This window comes from Zootoca vivipara, chromosome 5 (genome assembly GCF_963506605.1).
Source record: "Zootoca vivipara chromosome 5, rZooViv1.1, whole genome shotgun sequence".
In the NCBI taxonomy this organism is placed as follows: Eukaryota; Metazoa; Chordata; class Lepidosauria; order Squamata; family Lacertidae; genus Zootoca; species Zootoca vivipara.
Window position 1 is genome coordinate 8,303,219 of NC_083280.1, and position 6,073 is coordinate 8,309,291.

The following is a 6,073-nucleotide window of genomic DNA, read 5'->3' on the forward strand; positions in this document are numbered from 1 at the left end:
AATGTTCAGAACCCTGCCCCCATGCTGTCGCCATAGGATCCACCCCCATGGTCACCACCCCCCCCACCTGGCTTTAATATCTTGCAAATGAGTGGGGAGAGCTGCGGAGGTGAGGTCAAGCAGATTAGTTGTTGCTGTTATGATTATTAATTAGTTAGGGATAGCCAAAGTTCTGTGGCCTACACTCTGGTAACCTCCAGGTTGGAATACCACAATGCGTTATACATGGGGCTGCCTGTGAAGACGGTTCAGAAACCTCAGCTGGTGCAAAACTCAATGGCCAGGTTGCTCAGCAGAACGAGACAGTTTGAGCCTATATTGCAGCCCTGCCCCAACTGCTCCTGCCCCACTCTGTTCCAGATGCTGCCTCCCACATGGCTTGTCCCAGATCACCAGCGGAAAGCAGGAGAAAACATTGTCTACACAAGCCACACAGTAGTGTCCACTAATTATAGATGGCTCAAGCAAGTGAGACAATTCACATGGCATTGGGACAGCATGCCTAGATCTGCAAGCTTGCTGGGTGGGAGAGGCAGAGAAACGCTTTTGCCATTGGCCAACAGGCTTGTCAATCCACGTAGCACAGTGGGACATATGGAATATGCAACACTGCAGTCAGTAGAAAAGGACAAATTATCATTGCAAAGTCTGGTCCAATCGAAGTAGTCACTGGGATCAGGCAGGGTAGAAAATTATTATTTGGGGATTCCTTGGAGAGGCCAGCTTAACAGTAAAGAGGGGAAGCCCCCAGGGCAGAGCTGCCAGTTTGGACTAGGATTCATAGATCCATAGAATTGGAAGGGACTATGAGGGTCATTTAGTCCAACCCCCTGTGATGCAGGAATCTTTTGCCCAACGTGGGGCTCGAACCCACAACCCTAAGATTAAAAGTCTCATGCTCTACCACCTGAGCTATCCCTTGGCACGTCTATTCTTGTGCCAAGGCTGGGCAGGAAGAGTTCTATGTCTTATAGAGATATAGAGATTGGGACTGGAGGAGGATGCCATCCTACCTGTTGATTCCACACACACACCTGGCCTCATGGTTTTTAATGGCACAGGAACTGTGCCAGGCCAAAAGGTGGCAACCTCCCCCTAAGAATGCCTCGCCCTCATTTGCCTGCGGTGACCAAAGGCAAACGAAAACAATAGTTCCCAAGGAGGAGAGTCCCCTTTATCCTTCAGACCAAGTTAATTAATCCACTTAGGAGCCATTCATTTGGTTGGGGGCTGCAAACAATGGGCCATTTAACTGTTGAGCCAGCTCCAAAGCCCCAATGAAGCAGGAGGCATTGGGCGGGGGGGGGAGGGGGGAGGCAGGTGGCAGCCGTGGTGGTGTTGGAGCAGATGGGGGGAGAGTCTGAGAAAAAGGGGGCACAGGCACAAGCTTGCCAGCTCTTCGATAACTCAGAATAGTTAACTGGAACGAAGCCTTTCCTGGCTAGTGTCAGAAGTGGGAGTTCCAAGAGACCCGCCCCTAAATGTGAAGATCTAAGCCAGATCCATGGCTGGCTCTCTCTTTTACTTTAGGGCAGCAATGGGGAGGGATGAGCAAATCTCTCCATTTCGGTTTCACTTCCTTTGCTATTTCCCCAGTCTTTAGTTCACATCTCCACATTTCCATATCAGTGTGCCATTATTATTTTTGTCCTAATATAATTCCACCTGCATTTTAGTCCAAAATTCTCCAAATGCACACAATTTTTTAATGCAATTTGCCCCGGCGTACATTTTCTGCAAAGTGGTCTCCCTCAATACAACCCACTTATTAAACATTAGTTTTGCAGGAACGGTTTGAGTATACACATTTTTCATGTAAACGCAGAATCCTTGGAACCAACGCCCCACGTAGGATGCACTCACATTGCATGGCACTCTGGTTCCTCTTGCTTGTAGGCTTCTCTGCAAGCATCTGGTTGGATGTTGTGGGAGCAGGATGCTGAACTAGATACGGTAAGCTATTGGCCTGATCCAGCAGGGGGCTGATCTAGGGCAGGCTCTGGGCATGGGGCTGCACCTACCCTCTGTGCCTGCCCTTGGAGTCTCCTTCTGCAAAATTAAAATGGGAAGTCTATGAATGGCTGGGATGCAGGTGGTGCTGTGGGTTAAACCACAGAGCCTAGGGCTTGCTGATCAGAAGGTCGGAGGTTCGAATCCCTGCGACGGGGTGAGCTCCCGTTGCTCGGTCCCAGCTCCTGCCAACCTAGCAGTCTGAAAGCACATCAAAGTGCAAGTAAATAAATAGGTACCGCTACAGCGGGAAGGTAAACGGCATTTCTGTGTGCTGCTCTGGTTCGCCTGAAGTGGCTTTGTCATGCTGGCCACATGACCCGGAAGCTGTACGTCGGCTCCCTCGGCCAATAATGCGAGAAGAGCGCTGCAACCCCAGAGTCGGTTGCGACTGGACCTAATGGTCAGGAGTCCATTGGCTACATTCTGTCTACCGCCTCTGAATGCAAGTTGCTGAGAATCACACTGGTGGGGAGAGAGCATTGTTGCACTCAGATTCTGCTTTCTCATGTGTGCCCGGTGTCTGGAAATGCCGCTTTGCTAGCTGGGCTCTGCTCCCATTAGCACTGGGCATGCCTGCCTTCTGCAGGAGAGGGGGGGGGGAAATCATGGCTCTATGTGCATGTGAGCAAAATCAGGATGTGTGTGTGCACGAGCGCAGCAGGAGAGGGATGGGGCATCAGGCAACAGGCTGTGCAATGCCTGGTGTGCAGGGAGACCCTTCGATTCCATCCGCAGCCTGGCTGCTTCCCGCGTGGAAGCCCTGGGCCCAGGATGAAAGCAGCCCCTGAAAGATGTTTCTGGCTTGTTTTCGTCTCATTAGCAGTTTCACTCCCCCTCCCCTCCCTTCTCTGATAATGAAATAAATTATTAATTGATCAGAAGAGAAGACGGAGGAGAATCCCAGAGCTGCTTCTTGCTCCTGCCACTGGTTAGCGGAGAGGAGGCGGAGGAGAGGAATGGGGCTGAAGAGCTGTTTTATGGAACTGGGACAAGGAGCATTTGGGGATTGGTGCTCGGAGGCCATTGGTGCTTGGAAGGAGGAAGCAGGTGTTTGCTTCTAATGTCATTGGGAGGTGGGATAGAAAATGAAGGAGGGAGAGGGGGCAGCCTTATCCCAGTGAAGCTCATCACATCTGAAGCAGTGAGCAGAGAAGACTGGCTGCTGGATCTGCCAGGCCACAGACCCATCTAGTCCCACATGCTGTCCTCACAGTGGCCAGACAAATATCCATGTGAAGCACATGAGCAGGACCGGAGTTCAGGTTCACCTGTTGGCCAACACGGACTTCCAAGCATCGCTCTCTTCTAAGAGCAATGCTTCCAGGATGCACTGCAGCATGGGAACATAGGAAGAGCCTGCTGGCTCAGGCCTGTGCTTTATACAGTCCGGCATCCTGTTTTCACAGTGGCCAACCAGAGGTTGTCATGGAATGTTTGAATGTAGAGGAATGGGGGCAAGAACCAGCCAGGTAACCCCCAAGGGAAGGAGGCTCAGAGCCTGGGGAGTGGTGGCGGGACGACTATGAGTGGTCAGAGGGAGAAGAGGGAGAAGACTGTGGGGAGGAAGTGTCAGAAACTGAAGAGGGAACAGGGTTTAGTGAGCAAGGAGAGTCTGTGGCAGAGAGAAGTCCAGAAGCGGAAGCAGAAGCAGAAGCAGGAGAGGAAGGATTCCAAGAGAAAGAGATGAGTTCGACTGGTGAAGAAACCAGGGTGTTTCTCCATCCTGCTGCAACAAGTTCCCCTCCCTCCCTGGTTTCGCATGAAAAGGAGAGGTATGAAGTGAGAGGAGCAAAGACAGGAGTGCCAGCATAGTCTCGGATTGCTTGGGAAAGACCCAGGGAAGGAGATTTAGGCAGCTGTGGGAAGGTGAGGACCTACAGCAGGCACCCCAAACTTCAGCCCTCCAGATGTTTTGGACTACAATCCCCATCATCCCTGACCACTGGCCCTGTAAGCTAGGGATCATGGGAGTTGTAGGCCAAAACATCTGGAGGGCCGCAGTTTGGGGATGCCTGACCTACAGCTTCCACAACTGCCTCGTAGGGACAAGACCTACCAAGAAGAGTTGCTGTGCTCATTAGGCCTAGCACTCCTGAGCAGACCTTGCTTCTTCCAATAAAGAGTTCACTTACTCAGTGTGATTTATTGCTGACTCGCTCCTGATAGAGGCTTTATGGGAAACCTACAAGCAGGTCCCAAGCACAAGAGGCCTCTCGCCTCCTGTAGTTTCTAGTGAATCTTGTTTAGAGAGTAACCTGTTGCAATCGCACACACTCTCTCACACAAGATGTGTATAGGTAAGAAAGTAATACAGTTGCTTATTGTAGGAAATCCATAACTTGGATAGAAAAGTTTCTAGTTCCAGTCTAACTAACCACTCTAGAGAAAAACAAGGCAGCTATGCCTGCTCCTTTGGTCTCTCATGAGATAGTTAAAGACACCCTCTCATCTTGAAGTGCAAGAGAAAGTGTGAGGAGGAAGTTCTAAACAGTATGCAACCTATGATGTATCAGTCTGAACAACAAGGATATAAAGAAGTAAGCTGATAGGTTAAAGGTACAGAGATAGTCTGGGAGTGTGGATGTCCCTCATTCTAGCTCTCTGTCTTAACCCATGCAACCGTCTCTTCTGTAAGCTGAGTTGTGGCCAAACTTTCAACAGGATGCAACCTGAGGACATCCACAATTCTAGCTCACTCTCTTATAAGAACACTGTCACGGTCCGGTCGGCGGGCGTCAGGACCAGAGGCAAGATGGTGGTGTAGGAACAGGAACCGGTGCAGGGCTGAGGGTCCAGCAGCAGGCAGTTGCAGGGTCAAGGAGCAAGGCAGAGACGAAGGTTCACGGGGAAAGAAGCAAGGCGAAGGCTCAAGGAACAAGAAGCAAGGTGAAGGTTCAAGGGTCGAGGATCAAGGCGTCGGCAAGGCAAGGGTCCAAGGAGCAAGGATCAAGGCGTCGGCAAGGCAAGGGTCCACGGAGCAAGGATCAAGACGTCGGCAAGGCAAGCGTCCACGGAGCAAGGATCAAGACATCGGCAAGGCAAGGGTCCACGGAACAAGGATCAAGACGTCGGCAAGGCAAGGGTCCACGGAGCAAGAGGCCAGATGCAACCAGGCAAGGATAGCGTTGCTGTGGCAAAGAGCTGAAGGGAAATGCTGGGCTTTTATCCCTCCCAGCTCCTGCCACCAGGCGCAGTGAAATCTCAAGTGGCCTCACCTGGGTGACTACTCCTTGCCTCTCCAGCACAAGCTGAGGTCTTCACCTGTGTGGCCACGCCTTGCTTCTCCAGCACAAGCTGAGGCAGGCCCCAGTCCTGCAAAGCACTACAGGCCCCAGAGCCTGACTCCTGCCCATACTCCTGACAAACACTAGCCCAGCCACGTGTTGCTGTGGGTCATCCCTGTGATTCCCCCCCCCCCCCTGTCCCGATCCATGACATCCAACCCCCTGGCTCATCCCTGTGTTTTGGTAGGATACCCTTCCCTCTGTTTTCCCCGGGAAGTGTTGTCCCCTCCCCCTGTATCTCCATACATTGCCCCCTGCACATGCATCATGAACATTTTTATATATTTAGATTTAAAAAAATTGAGAAGCAGAAGTTATTGTTGTTTAATTTTATTTTGGGGGTTGTCATTTATTTTGGTGGGTATTGTAAGATTTGGGTGTTGTTGTGTTTTTTGGGGGGGTTGTGTGTGTGTGTTTTGTTATTTGGATTTTCTAATTTTGGAGTAGGTGACCCAGAGAACTACTTTAATAGTCCCAACCGAGGGGGGGAGGGAAATCAAATAGAATCATAGAATCATAGAGTTGGAAGAGACCACAAGGGCCATCCAGTCCAACCCCCTGCCAAGCAGGAAACACCATCAAAGCATTCCTGACAGATGGCTGTCAAGCCTCTGCTTAAAGACCTCCAAAGAAGGAGACTCCACCACACTCCTTGGCAGCAAATTCCACTGCCGAACAGCTCTTACTGTCAGGAAGTTCTTCCTAATGTTTAGGTGGAATTTTCTTTCTTGTAGTTTGAATCCGTTGCTCCGTGTCCGCTTCTCTGGAGCAGCAGA

The 6,073-nt window shown here is 50.9% G+C and overlaps 1 non-coding gene across 1 annotated transcript; it reads right to left on the minus strand.

Moving 5' to 3' along the window:
- Positions 1-849: 849 nt before the first annotated feature.
- Positions 850-924, minus strand: TRNAK-UUU (transfer RNA lysine (anticodon UUU)). Its single transcript has one exon. It is a non-coding gene; the product is annotated as a tRNA-Lys (tRNA).
- Between the last annotated feature and the right edge of the window lie 5,149 nt (positions 925-6,073).